Source organism: Vombatus ursinus, unplaced genomic scaffold, assembly GCF_900497805.2.
Source record: "Vombatus ursinus unplaced genomic scaffold, bare-nosed wombat genome assembly UNPS02014807.1, whole genome shotgun sequence".
NCBI lineage: Eukaryota > Metazoa > Chordata > Mammalia > Diprotodontia > Vombatidae > Vombatus > Vombatus ursinus.
This window is the reverse complement of record NW_020954585.1, coordinates 466206-484293: the sequence shown is the minus strand read 5'-3', so window position 1 is coordinate 484293 and position 18088 is coordinate 466206. Positions and strand designations below refer to the sequence as shown.

Below are 18088 nucleotides of genomic sequence, written 5' to 3'. Positions count from 1 at the left end.
TTTCTTCATTTTTTAATTTTCTTATTTTGTTTGACTGTTTCTTGATATCTCAAAAAATCATTAGCTTCCACTTGCCCAATTCTAACTTTTAAGGAATTATTTTCTTCAGTGAGCTTTTGTACCTCCTTTTCTATTTGGCCAATTCTACTTTTTAAGGAGTTCTCTTCATTGAATTTTTGTGCCTCTTTTACCATTTGGTCTATTCTGTTCTTTAAGGTGTTATTTTCTTCAGTATTTTTTTGTGCCTCTTTTTACCAAGCTGCTGACTCTTTTTTCATGCTTTTCTTGTATCACTCTCATTTCTCTTCCCAATTTTTCCTCTACTTCTTTTTCTTGATTTTTAAAATCCTTTCTGAGCTCTTTCATAACCTGAGACCAATTCATATTTTTCTTTGAGATTCGGACGCAGGAGTTTTTACTTTGTTTTCTTCTGAGTGTGTTTTGATCTTCCTTGTCACCATAGTAACTTTCTACGGTAAGAATTTTTTTCTGTTGTTTGCTCATTTTCTAGCCTATTTCTTGACTTTTAATTTTATGCTAAAGTGGGGTTATGCTTCCCAAATGGAAGGCACATTGTCCCAAACTTCAGGTTTTTTTGTGCAGTTATTTTTTGGCTCTTCCAAGGTGGTATGATCTAGAGCGAGGTGTGTTTACTACTCTCCTGTACTGTGCCCTGGTTTGTGAGCTACCACAAGCACTCTTTTCGACCCTGGAACTGTGACCGAGGTCCCTGCTCTCCCAAGGCCACGAGCTCTGCTGTGCTAGTGCTCCTCCTTGCCCTGGGACTAAGACCCAGGACTGCAACCCAGATCCAATTATAGGCAATACAACAGAGTTCTGCCCCTGGTGCCACCAAAGGGACCCCTATAAATCTCCTTCTGACCCACTGTCCAATCCCCTTACTGTCTGTGGGCTGAGAGGTCTGGAAACGTCCACTGCAACCACTGATTCAGTCACCCCAAGTACTGCTTCTGGGGCCAGGTCTGCACTGCTGGACTGCATTCCTCTCTCACTCTGGTGCAACAGATCTTTCCTCCGACCTTCTAAGTTGTCTTGGGCTAGAAAATGTTTCACTGTCTTTTTGTGAGTTCTGCCATTCTAGATTTTGTTTAAAGTCATCATTTAAAGGTATTTGGATGGGGTTGGGGGAGAGCTCAGGGGAGTCCCTGCCTTTACTCCACCACTTTGGCTCCGCCTCCTGCAATGTCTTTAGCCACACTCTGCTTTAATATGGGATAGATCTGGGGAAAAACATGTGACATACATTCAGCCCAATATAATATATTGACCCCCACCCCTATGCCTAAAATTCTCTCCCTTCTCATCCCCATCTCCTGACTTGCCTCAAATTTCAAGTAAAATCCTTCCTTTTCAAGAGTTCCTTCCCAGTCCCCCCAAATGCTAGTGTCTTCCCTCTGTGATTATCTCCAATTGATCCAGGAAATATCTTATTTAGCAATCATTGTTTGCATGTTGTCTTTCTCTCCCTCCTTCCCTCCCCCATTAGACTGTGAGTTCCTTGAGGGCAGGGTCTGTTTCTTTGCCCTTTTTTGTATTCCCATTGCTTAGCACAGCACCTGGCACCTAGCAGGTACTTAAGAAACACTTGCTGACCCAGATTTCCAACTGCCTGTGCCAGTTTGGCACTATTTGATAATCTCTTGTTCTCTAACTGTGTTTCAGTCTTATCTCCCTAACCAGACTATAAGGAACTCAAACAGGCAGGGGATGTATCTTTGTATCCCCATATAGCACAATGTTCCTCCGGTAAAACTCTATTCTGATGCTTCGTTTGTATCCCCAGCATTCAGCATAGTGCCTGGCACACAGCAGGCACTTAATAAATGTTTACTGAATTGAACTGAATCATGCAAGTGGCCTTGGGTTCTTGAGGACTCTGCCAGCAGGAGGCAGGCTTTGCCCAAGCAGGCTGTGCTAGAAAGGCTAGGCAGTACAAAGTGAGGTGTACTCTGTGCCAGACATCTCAGGACCAGCCTAAGGGAGTTCAAAGAGATTGGCTCCTGGATAATACATTTTTCAGCCACAGCAACTGATGAAGACCCCTTACTCAAATGTAGCAGGACTGCACAACTGCACTGGTGGGAGGGGCACCCACATCAACAAAACAGCTCCCCAAAGTGCTCAAGAAAGCAGAGGACTGACTTTACAATTTAAGTTTTTGTCTTCCTATCTCTAATTTCTAGAAGGGTGCCTTAAGAATTTTTTTTCCATAGCCCTTGGAAAAACTAATCTCAAGAAAAAAGAAATTATATGATGCCTGGCACACAGGAGGCCCTTAATGGTTGTTCATTGACTTCATTAATGAATATTGGAATCCTGATTCTTAATTAGGATCACTCAAATAATTTTTCCTTTTTTTTTTTTTGGCTAGGCAATGGGGTTAAGTGACTTTCCCAGGGTCACACAGCTAGTAAGTGTTATGTGTCTGAGGCCAGATTTGAACTCAGGTCCTCCTGAATCCAGGGCCGGTGCTCTATCCTCTGTGCCACCTAGCTGCCCCAACTCAAACAATTTTTAAAAATAATTAACATAGGAATATGTTGTTCTGTTGCCACATATTTCCTAGGCATAAAATTTATTAGTCTACTTTTAAGATGAAAAGTGAGGAACAAACTGAATCAGAAAAGGCCTATCTTACATGTGTGTCCAAAGGGGATAAGACCTCCATTATATTTTTCATGAGGTAAGTAGGGGCATAACTGAGGTAGGTTGATAATACTGTCTCACTTTGTAATCAAGCTTTTTGCTTATTGAAATGTCAAATGAAAAAATTACCTTTAATTTGAATATTTGTTTTTCTGGTATGAACAAACTTTGAAATAAAAACTTTTTCATAATACATTAAAAAAAAAAAGATTTTTTTTTTTTTGCCTGAACTGGTAATTTCCCTGGTATAATAAGTGAACTCCCTCTGAGGAAACTCCCTCTAAATACACCTATCAGCAACTTCTCTGAAATTTCTAGACGTTTCTGTTTGAGGCAATGAAAGGTTAGGCGACTTGCCCAGGGTCAGACAGCCTGAATATGTCCCTCAAGAGATCTGAATCCAGGTCTTCCTGACTCCAAGACATGTACTGTATTCACTATTCCATGTGGTCTCTCTACTAGGAGCTTAATAAATGTTTAAATTGTTTAATTGTGCTCTAGTCACCTAATACTCACCCAGCAAATATTTGTTGATTCATTATAAAACTTCTTGTGTTGAATTATATCATGTGAACTATTAAATACATGGAGGAACTAACTGATTAAAAGAATACTATGAAATCCTTTGTATGATGAAGAAAATGAACATTTTGGTTTATTTGTACATCTAAGTTTTTACCCACGGGTTTTTTTTTTTTTAATTTATACTGACTAATGAACTATTATGACCTGTCCTCCTTTCCTTCCTTGGACTAAACATACCCTCTGTGAAATTTGCCCTAAAACTCAGCAATATCATAGGGTTTGGGGAGACTACTAGAGAAATATAAACAGTAAACAATAAGTCAACATTTGTATAACATTCTCTTCTTTTTGAAAGCATCTTCATAAACATTATCCCTTGGCATCAAAACAACCAATCTCTTCCCTTCACAAAATATAAGTCAGGAAATCTAGTGTAGGAATATTACTGGTCAGTGCCAATACCCACTTTTTAGTATATACAGTACCTTGGGATCAGAGAGACTTGGAAGCATACAGTTGCCTAACTCTACTTTTTAATTTTTTTTTTCCAGTTAGCAAGCATTTGTATTCTCTCCCCCCACACATTTCACCCCCCCCCAAATTTTTTTTTAAGAAATATGCACAGTCAAGCAAAACAAACTCCTATATTGGCCTCATCCAAAAATACGTGCCTTGTTCTGCGTATTTCTCCTCTAGTCATTAATAAAAGAGGATCAAGCCACAGAAATCAGCAGAGATCAGGCCTGAACGGAATTAGAGGAGACTTTACAGAAATGTGACTGGGGCAGATGATAGCTAGGGATTCAGAGTGGAGGGCACTTAGGGTGCTTCTCTCAATCTACTACAGATGTTGTGTATTGGAGACACACCACAGCCCTTGGGCAACTAATCAATCATCTTGTGAGCAACACCTGAAAACTCCGTTGTTGGGAAACAAGACAACCATGGTTTTGCCTTTGCAGGGGACAGTAAAAGGGATCAATCACTACATACACATGGAGTACATAATTGACACTTGGCAGAATCAAACCTGTATTTTAGAGAGGTGCCTTATCATGGGGTTCTACTGTGGTTGTCTTGCAGCCCCATCTCCACAATCAGTACCTTTAGAAACTCTAGAGGATCAGGTTTTGGAGGCCACAGCAATGCCAAGGAATGGATTCTCTTCAGTGATAGAAGGAAGAGGGGAAATGTTGCTAGGGAGTATGAATTCTATGTGATGGTATAAGCAAAGCACAAAACAGAGCTTCAGCATTCCTGTAACATTTCTTTGCTTCAAGTACACAGAACATGAGAAAATGCAGAGGAGGAAATGAGCATTAAAGTGGTATGAAGTCATTTTGCTTCCGCATTAGCAAGTGACCTTAGGGTGACCTGATAAGAGGGTAACTGTGTCCTGGTAAGGAAAGAAGGATACATACAGCTAAGACAGTTTAAAAAAAAAAAAAAGGAAAACTGAGTAAGAAAGCAGTAAAATTCATTCATTTATCAGATATTGTGGGAAATACATTACTTTATAAGCCTGAGTTTTTAAAGGCTAGATGTGCAAGCAAGGTATGGTTTTCCCAAAACAGAACAGAATTGCACTCTGTTCGCAATTCAGGTAGCTATCATGAGGTGAACACTACTGCCTGGATGTGATATCATTGGCCACCATGCTTGGAATGCACTCCCTCCTCATCTTTGCCTTTCTCACTTACTTTAGAACTCAGCTCAAATGTCACCTCCTGAATGAAGCCCTTCCAAGCTTTCCACAGACACTAGTGCTTCCCTACAAAATTGGCTTTGCATTTACTTTCAAAAATAATTTTATTATATTTTGTTTTTACATTGCCAAAATTTTTCTCAGCAAGCTTCTCCCTCCATCCTTCCAGAAAGCCTTCCTAAAGTTAAAAAGAATCTAAGAAAGAAAGGAAGGAAGGAAGGAAGGAAGGAAGGAAGGAAGAGAAAAAGAAAGAAGAAAGAAGGAAAAATCAGCAAAATTGATAAATATACAGAAAAAGTCTGAAACTATACATACTCTCACTGGCCTACCTCTACAAAGATGTGGATGGAGTTGTCTTCTCACAGATGTCCTTTGGGGCCCAAAGCATGTTCTTTATAATTCAGCAAGATTTATCTTCCATTGTTGTGGAAATGGAAACATTTATGTTGCTGTAGTCAATGTGTATTCTCTTTTCTGGGCTCTCCTACTTTGATTTGTATTAGTTTACATAAGTCTTTCCCCAACTCTGTATTCATCAAATTTGTTGTTTCTTAACAGCACCGTAATAGTCTCATTCATGTACTACAATTTTTAAGTCATTTCCCTAAAGATGGACGTATACTCTTTCCAATTCTTGCTACCACAAAAAGTACTGCTATAAACATTTCGGTGCTTAGAGGGACTTCCTTCTTATTGATGACCACTTTGGAGTATACGCCTACTAGTGAAAACTCTGGGTCAAAGGGTAGAGATATTTTGGCCGTTTTATTTACATAATTTCAAACTGCTTTCCATAATGGTTGTAATCATTCACAGTTCCATTCACAATGCATTAGCATGACAATCTTTCCATAACCCCTCCAACACTGATTATTCCCTTCTTTTGTCATCTTTGCCAATTTGCTGAATATTAGTTGAATCTTCAGGACTGTTTTGATTTGTATTTCTTTTACTATTAACGAGTTGGAGCATTTTTTTATATGGTTATTAATAGTTTGCAATTCTTTTCAGTTTGCTTTGAGTTTTTTAATTCTTTTGGTCTGATCAGCCACAGTCAGACATACTCTACCTTGATCCAATGTAATGATGTCATTTTGGTCCCCTTCAAGAGCAAAGGACAACCAATCAATTGATAGTTTGCAATTCTTTTGAGAACTGTTTTCTCAAGTCCTTTTAATGAGGTAGAAAAGAGTGCTTCAGGCAGATGGAACAAGCAGGATATGAGATAAGAGATAAGAAGTATGATGTGACCAGTCAAAAAAGTGATCGAAGAAGACTATGCATCGAAGGGGCTTAACCTATGTGCTTTCACAAAGCACCCTCAATTCTAGAACAACTCCTCCCCTCCCCTTTCCTGTTCTCTTTGCTTATCATCTCCAGACTACCGGATATCCCAGGCATTTTGGAGCCATGTTTGCTCCTTCCATTCTCTTGTCCCTTTCCCCCTATTCCATAAAATTGTATTTAAACCATACCACAGACCTAGCTAACTGCCTTTGCCTCCTACAGAAAGCAGGGGCTACTCTGCTCCCTTAGGGGAGCAGGGCCTGCGGCTCATGCTCTGCCTCCTACGTGGAGTAGAGCCCCCTGGGGCTCTGCATCACAGGAAGCAGACCTGTCTGGGTGCATCACCCCAATAAATGCCTTTCTTTAACTTGGAGACTGTCCGAGTGAATTCTTTCAAGATAGCAGGACCCGCATGTCTATTCCTCATGATTTCAGTTAGCACCCCAACATTCCTGGGGTCTACCTTGAACTCATCAGCAATGGCTACAGAGAAGGTCTAAGTGAATTCTTTCACAGGTGAACCAGCTCTTCCAACTCCGACCTCAACACTTTGATCACTTATCTATTAAGGAATGGCTTTTTTTATGCATATATAAGCATGACATATATATGTATGTATATATACACAAATATATGATGTCATGTATGATACAATGTATTTTGTTATATATAAAAATAGATTTTATGCACTATATATACATATAGAGTATATATATATGTGTGTGTGTGTGTGTGTATAAATATCTATATATCTTCCATATCAGGCACAATAAAATCTATCTATCTATACATACATACATATATATACATATATATATATATATATTTGTTAGTTTTCTATATATCTTGGACACCAAACCTTTATCTGAGAAATTTGATAAAAATATTTTTCCCATTCAACTACTTCCTTTCTTATCCTACATGAATTTTGTGCAGAAGCTTTTCAATTTCATGTAATCAAAATTATTTATTTTATCTTTTATAAATTTTCCTTTATTGCTTTTTCAGTTAGAAATGCAACTCCTATCCACAGCTGTGAAAGGCATGTGATCTGCTTTTCTTCTCATTTAATGATAGGTTTATGGAATTATCTTTACTATCAAAGTCACATATACATTTTGAATTTATTGTGAAATAAGGTACAAGATATTGATCTAAGCTTAATTTCTATCAGACAAGCTTTCCTAGTGTTTTTTGTCAAATAAGTAGGTTTTTCATAAGTAATTTGTGTTTTGGAATTTATCAAATACTGAGTTACTAAGTTCTCTTTGCATTTACTTTGTACATATTTTGCAAATATTACTTTGCATAAACTTTTGGGTGTATATGTTGTCATTCCCTGGAGAACGTAAACTTTATGAGTGTTTGGACTATTTCATTTCTGTATTTATATCTCCAGAACTTAGCACAGTGCCTAGCAGGTAGTAGTTGCTTAATAAATGCTTATTATTTGGAACTGCAGAAAAAGTCATTAAACTGTGCATACACTTTGAGCTACCACTATTAAGCCTACTCCCAAAGAGATCAAAGAAAGAAAAAAAGGTTCCACATGCACAAATACTTATATTGGCCAAGAACTGAAAAATATAGGCATGCCCAGCAGTTGGGGAATGGCTGAACAAATGATGGCATATCAATATACTGGGATATTTTTGTGCTACAATTTTTGTGCTACAATTTCAGAGAAACTTGGTAAGACTTGTATGAACTGAGGGTAAAATAAGTGGAGCCAGGGGAACAATTTATACAATAACAACAATAACACAATAAAGAACAACAATTTTGAAAGACTTAACTCTTAACTCTGCTCAATGCAGTGATCAATTGTGATTCCAGAAGAGTGATGATAAGAATGATACCCATACGTCCTGACAGAGAGGTGACAGACTAAACATGTAGACTTAGACACACACTTTTGGATATGACCGGGGCGGGGGGAATCTCTTTTGCTTGATTAAACATATTTGTTACAAGGGCTTTGTTTTGTTTGTTTTTCCAGTGTATGAATGGGGGAGGGGGAGAGAAAAAAAATAAATGCTTGATAATTGAAATAAATTAAAATTTAATTACAAATAAAAAAATTAATAAATGTTTGTTGATTGATTGACCTAATAAATATTAACAGGAGTTCAAATGATAGAGAGAAATCCTTTGGGGAATACTTGCTAAATTTGTCAGGATAAAATTACCATGGAAGAGACAGAATTTGAGCTAGAGAGGTAGTGGAAGAGTATCCCAGGCAAAGAGATTGGAATGAGTAATAGACTCGAAATTAGAATATATATGGCATGGGAACCAATGAAGAGCTCAAGCAGGCTAGTACAAAGGTTTGCAGAGGTAAATAACAGGATGTAAGAGGTTGGGGATTCCCCTTGAGTAGCTGTACCATAAATGTGCAATCTTTGCTAAAAAACAAATGAGAGAAATAGAGGCATGAAGCAAGACTGACAGTATCTCAAACTCATCATGTCAAAAGAGAACTCCTATCCCAATCCCTCATCTACCTACCTCTCTTGCAAACATCCTATTTCTGCTAAGAGCACCACCATCTTTCCAAGTCACCATGAATTACCAAACTTCAAAAGTGCCAAAACTTAAGACAATGGCTGTACAGTAAAGGGATAATGATGTCATGAGTAGGGATAATGGTGTCATGAGTACAGATGACCAAGATGGGAACTCCTTACAAAGAGAGAAAGGAATACCCCTAGAGCCTGACATGAGAGGAAATTCAGAAGGCAGAGAAATTCTGTTTCTTTTATCCTTCCTTCCTAGGTTAGCTAGGAAATTCTCACATGTTGCCTTAAAGTAGAACTTCACAGAGTCTGTGGGGCTGAGGCTGTCCATCTGCCTGTAGAATAATCACTGAACAGATGGGAGAAAATTTTAAAGCCCTTTCTTGACATCCTACAGAAAATCAGCCAAATCATCTACTCAGGCTTCCCAAGAGGAGGCAGCTGGACACAATGTGGTTTTCTCAGATTAACGGAAAAGCTATGGGTCAGAGGGGGTGAGAGAGCATGCAGGCCAACCAGCCTTATCTGTCTTCCAGAAACTCTTAAATGTGCCTTCGAAGCTGAGAGTGCTCAGAGAGGAAGGACTATTTTTGCTAAGTCAGTGCTGCAAAGGGAAAGAAAACCCAATACCATGTTGCATTTGAAGGCCTTTCTTACATACACTCAAGCAAGTGTGGTATTTGTGAAGCAGAGGATCTTCTTTTGGCTAATATTTACAGGGCTGTTCCTGTTACAACACAATGTGGCAAATTTACATGTTGCCTAAAATACAATGAAAATACAAGCTTCCCATCTGGTATAAGCACTCTGTAGAGAACATTATTGCCATTTTGCAGATGAAAGTGAAACCCAGAGAGCTGAATAATTTCCCCGAAGTCACACAATTCGTTGGTGTCACATTGAATTGATCCCAGAACCTTCAATGCAGTCAGTGCTGGGTCCCTTACATTGCATCTGAGAACCAAAACATGAAGGTGGGACCCATAATGAGTAGAGATTGATAGACCCTACTCAGTCATTCAGAAATGATAACTACATGCATTACAAAAGGTCAGTGGGAGAAAACACATTTAGAATAGGAGAAACCTTTTAGGCACCCCTAAATTACACCGAACAGGTAGCCTGCCTACTCCTCTACAGGTGGGACCCACCCAGATGGACATGAAGAGGCACATATAGTAAAAATGTTTCATTTACTGATCTGATATAAAATCCCAAAGAACTAACCTAACATTCAGTAATACCTGTTTGTAATCCCTGCTCTACCACTAACTCACTGTGTGATCCTGAAAAAATTTTGTCTCTGGATATCACTTTCTTCATCTGTAAAATGAACTGGCTGGATTAGATGATCTACAAGGTCCCCTGGGCCTTAGTTTGCCCATCTGTAAAATGAAGGTGTTGAACTACATCATCTTTAAGGTTCCTTCTTGCTCTAAAATTCTATTACTATGAAATTTGATTACCACACCCGCCTGAGAAAATGAGCGACAATAACCATGCACAGCCTTCATTCACCTCTCAGGGAAAGCTGTTTTCCATCTATTAGAGACTAAATAAATTAGGGAAACTAAAAATCAGTTTAAATTAAATAGATGCATCAAAATAAAATGGCAATAAGAGAAGGGCACAGAGCAAGTCTCATTTTAGCCAGGCTTTCACCAACCCTTTATCAAGGAGGGAAATTATTAATGTATTAGGCTGAGGAAGAGCACTTCCTGGGTGCTGGGTACACTGAACGAACTGACTTATTAGCCTCTACTCAAAAAAGCCAGTGGTCAATGTGAGAAGGTCAGGTTGGGGTGGAAACCAACTATTTCCAGAGCAAAGAGACAATCCAGGCATCTGTGGCTAAGGCCACTAATCTATTCTGTCCCATTGTGAATCACAATCTTTGAATTCTTAATTTATAGAACATTGTCTCCTTCTTGTTCAGCCAAACAGGACAAGGTGATTAGGTAGATGCTCAATAAATGTTCTGGAGTTGACTCAATCTCAAAATACTCTTCCACAGTGATAGGTTACATGAGACCCAAACCTATCTAGGGTTGCAGGGAATGGAGAAAGGCATTTGGGGCTAAGCTATTTGCTTAGCAGGCTCCAGGAAGCCCCTGTACCCACAAGCATATTCCCTCTGCTTGATGGCTTTTAGCTTTTTGATAAGACAAAAATATCCAGAGGCTGATCACATGTAGGAGAAAAAATCTCAAGTTGGGGGCTCCCCTCAGTTCTCAGTCCCAGACAGAATGGAACTCTAACTTACTCTCAGAAATAAATAACTAGCTATTGGATTTGCCCACTGATTTTTCCCACCTATTTTCATTTGAGAAAAGATTCTGCAGTAGGTTTGCAGTAGGTCTGTAGTAGCACGAGGGGTTTACCACGGTAGCTTTCCCGGAGAGTGCACCAGTGAAAAGCCAAACCAACCATGAAGCTGGGAGTCAGACACTCGGGTCTGGTTCTCTGTTTAGCCATTAACAAGTTATGTTGCCTTGGACATCTCACAACTTTTCTAGGCCTCCGTTTCCAAACTTTTTAAAATGAGGGGGTGAAAACAGATGATCTCTTAAGGTCCCTTCTAGCTCTAAATTTCTACAGCAATTATCTTCCTTCTCCTACCTCTGGGTGCAACAACCTAGAGGAAGATAACTGATCCTACTTGAGCCATAAGGTTGAGTAGCCAGGAAGAAGATCCTTCACACCCATGACATCTCTTATCCATTTTATAATTGGGTTTTTTACAGCACCTAGTAAATGCTGCCAATGCTTGCAAATAGGCTGATTCAAAGGTGAAAACCCAAACAAAAAGGCACAATGATATCCTTCTAAGACAGGAAATAATACCCTTCTAACAGATCAGTTTAGTTTAAGCTGATTTCTGATGATTCAAGTCTATGGTGTGGGAAGTTGCAAAAATGTGTGTGTGACTGGACTCACATGCAACACACGGAAATCCTGTTTCTCAATATTCTCTAATGTATCGTCTCTCTCCTGAGCTCTAGTGCTGTATCGTGCTGGACATTTTGAACAAAGTGGACATTTCTGCCTGTTAGAAATTTCAAAATGAATGTTCTGTAGACATCTCAGGTTTACCACATCAAAAACAGAATGCCTTTATCTTTCCCCCCAAACTCACTCTTCTTCCAAACTTAGTTCTTTCTCTCAGAATCCTTCCAGTCACCCAGATGCACAACTTCCAACTCATCTTTAACTCTTCACTCTACCTCAACCCACATATCTTAGTGCCTTTCCTCTACTATTATATTATTTTCATATAATATTTCCATCTTATCTCTCCCCATTAGAGCATGAGTTTCTTCAGGGCAGCTGCTGTTTTTGCCTTTCCTTGTATCCCCAGTGCTTAGGACAGTCCCTGGCACATAGTAGGAACTTAATAAATGCTTGGTGACTGACTTGACATCCAACCAACTGCCGAATCTTGTCAGTGTTAACCTCTATTGTATCTCTCACATATATGCTCTTCTTTCTACTTGCATAGAGACCACCCAAGTTTAAGTTTTTATCACCTCTCAAACAGACTATTGCAGTAGCCTCCTATTTGGTCTTTTTGCTTAAGTCTCTCCCTACTTCAATAGGAGATAAATGATTATTTCTCTCTTATATTAATAACCAATTATTGAATTAGGACCAAGGTTTTTCCCCTTTTCTACTTTCTCATTCAGAAATCAGTGCCAGTAGGTTATTCAGGTAGCCTTTGAAGTGCAGGGCATCATGATAAGGAGAAGGAAAATTCAGATCTGTTTAAAAGATAAAGGAATTTTAATTTAGGCAAATTGATGGATCCCAGCCCATTGTCTTTTACTCAGACAGGTCTGGGTAAAAATGGATTCTCTCTTTTGTGGGGTGACATGGGTACAGGAAAGTTCCTATGACCAAGACTGAGTGATCAGAGTCCCACCCCCCAGACCCTCATTAGAATAAGCCCACCTCTCACTATAATATTCATTCTCTCATTACTTATTAATCAATCAGAGTTGATTTCCACCCTCAGGTGCACACCCTCTTCCAAAGGCTTTATAAGTATTGAAGGTCCCACAGTTTAGGCCTCTTTGATAGTTGAGAGGACAAACAAGCCTTTTTTGTTGACTACATGCTAGCTGTAGTTGACAAAACTGATTATAATTTACCCAGAAATTATGTCTCCTGGAAATTTTTACTTGACACAAATCTATCCTTCATACAGCTGACAAAGGGGTATTCCTACTTCATAGATCTGACTGTCACTCCCCTGATCAATAAAGCACAGTGGCTTCTTATTACCTTTAGCGTCAAATATAAGCCAATATTCTTCCACAATTTCTATTAAAAACCTTAATATACATTATTCCTTTTCCTGTCACTCTTATGTTCAGCCAAACTGGCTTTCTCACTGTTTCTCACACATGATACTCTTTGTCTCTGCATAGGTCATCTGTTCCTATGCCTGGAATGCACTCCTTCCTCACATATATCTCCAAAGAATCCCTAGTTTCCTTAAATGTTCAGCTCAAGGGCCACTTTCTAAACGAAGTCTTTTCTAATCTCACATACGAGTGCCTCCCCATCCTTACAACAACAACAACAACAAAAATCACCATTTGTTTATGTGTCTTTCCCCAATAGGCTATAAGCTCCTAGAAGGCAAGGAATACATTTCATTTCTACCTCTGTATCCCTGGCAGATAGAAGGGACTTAATAATTAATTGTTGTTCAATGATGGAAAATTTAAGTCGCCTAGAAGCTGGTAAATTGTTAAAAGAAATCAATACTTCCAAGTAACTGAGGCTGGCCTATGGCAAATTAGGTCTTTATCTTGTCCCTTCCCTCCCTCTTTAGACTCCTTTTTTTTCTGCTCCCTAAACCATGTATTCAAATAATTGAATACTCTGCCTCCTGGCCCCTTCGTTGCTCTGGATGTTGCCAACCCCTTACTGATGCCAACTCCCCTTGGAAGTTACCAATCCTTCTGAACTGAATCTACCAGATAATAAATAGGTAGAGTCATCTGATACAATGATCTGTCCTATGAAAATAACAGCTATTCATGCCTTCATCCCACACAGATAAAAATACCTCAATAGAGACAATGTCTTAACCCAAGAATGAGTCTTTGGGAGTTTGGGAGTTGGAAGGATTTTCAGGTACTTTGGAAGGCTGGTGGGGAATATGTTTCTGGATGGTGGCAGGGGCCTTTGGTGACTTCTATAGTCATACCATTAACGTGACTGCCTACTCAGTCCATAGGATATTGTGTTCAGTAGAAAATGAGTGAGTTTTAGACCTTAGATTCCAGAGTACAGAATAAAGCTGATCTTATTTCAAATAAAGGCAGAGCTACAAAAATCTAAGGGATATTAATGAGAATATATGAGAGTATTTTCTTTAGCTTCTACGGGTTTGGGGTACCTTTTTAAAAATTTTTCATGGTTTGCTATGTCATTGTGGGTGTGGAGGGAATTGGGTCTTATTTTAAGCAGTGGGACTATTAAAATTCAGCTACAGAGGTTGGCTAAACTCTGGGTGGGGCTGTTTTGTGAAGGGGCCAACTTTTGGAATCTAAAGAAGGAAGTGGATGGCCCCAGCCATTCAAAAGTACACATACACACACACTTTACTTTCTTGCTCTAGGATACCAAAATACCTCACTACGTAGGTTGATTTGAATTTCTAAGTCACGTGACAAAACCATGCTACTTAAAATGCAGTGTGTGTGGTTTGAATGACTTAAGACCAAATTCTTGTTTTCCTTGCATAACTGTAGATTTCTGTAGTCTGTGCTTGCCTACCCAGACTTATGTTCATACTCAGCAACTGAAGAAGGTGACAAGTATTTAGACAGCAGGCAAAGACTATAGCTACTTTTGAAATAGAAGCTTTTCATCCAGAAGTTAATTAAGTCATCCTCGGACCAGGATTCACTGGGGAAAACTTACAGACAGTTTCAGGAGTAGAGCAGTCTGTAGCTGAGGTAAGTGCTTAACTTTGTTTAGCTTTGTTTTGATCTGTAAAACTCTGGCCCTGCTAACAAGAACAATCCTGCTTTCAATTTTAGTTTTCTCCCTCCTTCTGATTTACAATGTTTTAGCTGTCTAGGAGACTAATGCAATTTCACTTCTGTGGGAAGTTTCTTTCTCTTAAACTGGTTTATTTATAACACTGGCTGGCTTTAGGGACCAACTGAGAGTAGGTGCACTCCTGCACATTCACACCCCCACACCCATTCACTCACACAACACACACACACACACACACACACAAATGGAAAAAGAATTGGATTTGGAGGCTGATGTAAGAATGGTGTTTTTCCATTGAGCAAATTACTCAACATCTCTCTGGGCCTCAGTTTCCTTCTCTATTAAAATTTGTTTGAAGAAGAAGAAGAAGAAGAAGAAGAAGAAGAAAAAGAAGAAGCTGTTTGGCTAAATGATCTATCTCTGAATTCCTTTCCAGCACGACAGCCTATGATCCTATCTCTCTCATACACAAGCAGGCAGCCAAAGACCTTTATTTTCCTAGAATTTAGAACTGGGATCACTGATTAGATAGCTCAGGCCTTCTTCATTTAAGCAATATTAACGGTTCTCACCACAGCTGTCTCCTGGAGATGATGGAAATGTTACTATTGAAAGAAAACAGAGCAATTCAATGAGTTACTGTTGTTGAGGAGTTTCATCCCAGAACAGAAATGGGGAGAAATTCAAATTCAGAAGAAAACAATGAACTTTTTATAGTAGGAGCATCTGGAATGTATTTGTTTCAGAGGAACATGAGACCTGAAAGTGGAAGATTCCTCTAGCTGTTGGGAGGAAAGGGAGAAATGGAAGGGAGGGGCAGGGCACAGGGAGAAGAAAGGCTGCAGGTAGTGGGGAAGGGTACAGACTGGAATTCCACATAAACAGCCTGGCATGACAGATACTGGTGCTTCCAAACTAGAGGGCAATGGCACAACTCTTGGTTAGAGAGCCAACTGGACTCCAGGTTAATACTTAAAAAAAAGCCCAGATTTTCAGGTTTGGTACACAGAGATGGCATTATATGTAGGCAGTAGCCATGTGGAGTGATGAGAGACTAGGGAAAGTCTGGGAAAGACAGCTTCCAAGAGCAGACCTCCTCTCTTCCCTACCCCACTCAAATCCCACACACTCATGAAATTTACCCTAATTTATTCATCCCTTTGCTTTGATCTCTCAAGCAGTCTTTTAAAATGTAAATATTCCTGGGAATAATAACAAATTAAGTCCCTAAAATTTTAGCATTTTAGTAGAAACTAGAGTTTAATACTTTCCTTGCTTTCCTCCTGACTGGATTGAAAACAGCAAGTTAGAGCCCAGAGAGGGGTGATAGAAATGTTTTCTAACCTACTTCACAACACTGCTGGGAATCCTAAGTACTCCAAACCTCCACTGACTCACCACCCATTCCTTCCTCAATCATACAAAAACAGCTCTCTCAAAGATTACCAGAGATTTAATAATGGCTAAATTCCATACCTGTTCCTCAGTACTCATCCCGAGATGAACTTTCTGCAGCTTTTGATAGTCTTTCCTCTCTTGGCTGCAAGTTTTCTTCCTGGTTATCTTCTTACCTGGCTGAAAATTCCTTCACTGGATCACCACTTATCTCCTTCCTTTCCTTCCACCCCCAGTCCTACCCCAGAAACAAATGGTTGCCAAAAAGGTTCTTTGCTGGGCCCTCTTCCTTTCTCTCTACAGTCTCCCCCTTGGTGAGTTCATCGATTCTCAAGGATTCAATAATTATTTCTATACAGATGAATCCCAAGTTTCTATGTCTAGCCATACTCTTTCTCTTAAATGTCAGTCCTACATCTCTAAATGACTTCTGGACATATCCACTCAGTCAAAACATTTTATTTCCAATTTATCCTGAATATAGCCTGTTTGTATGTTGGCTCCCCATTAGATAGCGAGCTCCTTCAGAGCAGAGGCTGTTTTTGCTTTTCTTGGTATTCCCAGCACTTAGCATAATGCCTGGCACATAGTAGGTACTTAAATCTTTATTGACTACTGCCAGCCATGCAAATGACCACATACACAGGCCAGATTAAGGATATACTGGGGGAAAAAATCAACAACAACAACAGAGGCAAGACACAAGAACTGAGGGGGATTGAGAAAGGCTTCCTGTAGAAGATGAGATTTTAAATGGGACTTGAAAGAAACCAGAAAAACCAGAAGATAGAGATAAGAAGGTGGAGCATTCCAGGTACAGAACAGCCAGTGAAAATGCCTGGAGTTGGGAGATGGAGGTTCTTGTTCTAGGAAAAGCAAGGAGGCCAGTGGCACTGGATTGCAGAATATATGCTAAGAAGACCGGAAAGGTTGGAGGGAGCAAATGAAGTTAATTAAGTGTGTGAATAGTGGGGGGAGGGGAGGGTGACATAGACAGATTTGTGCTTTGGGAAGATCACTTTGACTGCTGAATGGAGAATGGACTAGAATGGCTTGGGCACGCAGAAACTTTCACAGGCACACCAACCTGGTAGGCTATTATTACAATAGTCAAGGCCTAAGGTGATAAGGGCTTGCACCAGGGTGAAGGCAATGTCAGAGGAGAGAAGGGGGCATATGCAAGTATTTCTCACTTGTTTCAAGATTTTTCAGGGTCCTTATTAGCTACTGCCAAAATAAACCAGCACAGGATACAGACAGATAGATAAAGTATAGTTTATTTATTCACTTAAGAGTGTGACACATACCATCAGTAAGTGATGGACATGTGTATCTCACAATTCCGAAGATGACATTTCTACATTCTTCCCTCCACAGCTTAGTGGGCCAGAGAGTAACAAAAGAAGTCAGTCAATAAGAATGAGTTAAGGGCCTACCACAGCTTTGTCAGATAGGATAAAGAGAAGGGGTACAACTTCCTTGAGCTATTAAGGTTCTCAGATTAAGATGATCCATAAATAGATGAGGGGCAAGGGAGGTATTGAGAGAAATTTTGCTGACACATCATACGGGGGAGGAGGCATGGGAAGACAATTCGGAATAAAATGGAGTTAGTTATGTCAACTCTTAACAGATAACTTTCAGTTCTTAAAAAATTCTCTTTTAACACATCAAACCAAATCCAAACTCATTGTCTTTCCCCCAAAATCTGCCCCTCTTCCCAACTTCCCTATTTCTGGCAAAGCCACCACCATCCTAAGAGTACTGGTAGCATGACAAATGGTAAACTTAGATACAGGAAGTTCAAAATCCACTTTAGACACTTAGTAACCATGTGACTGTGGACAAACCATAATCTTCTTCAGTCTGCTTCCTCATTTGCAAATAGGAATATGAACAGCATCTACCTTATAGGGGTTATTGTGAGGATCAAATGAGATAATGTATTAAACAAACACACACCCTCTCTCTCTTTCTC

At 39.5% G+C, this 18088-nt stretch overlaps 2 protein-coding genes across 5 annotated transcripts in view; one reads left to right on the top strand and one right to left on the bottom strand.

The window, feature by feature from the left end:
• Positions 1 to 18088, bottom strand: part of LOC114052094 (uncharacterized protein C7orf50 homolog) — a 338906-nt gene that overhangs the window by 205276 nt on the left and 115542 nt on the right. The gene's annotated exons all lie outside the window — the stretch shown is intronic.
• Positions 14288 to 18088, top strand: part of LOC114052093 — a 21975-nt gene continuing 18174 nt past the window's right edge. The window contains exon 1 of the mRNA XM_027874531.1: positions 14288 to 14669. The gene's annotated coding sequence lies outside the window, so the exon portion shown is untranslated. The remainder of the gene's footprint in view (positions 14670 to 18088) is intronic.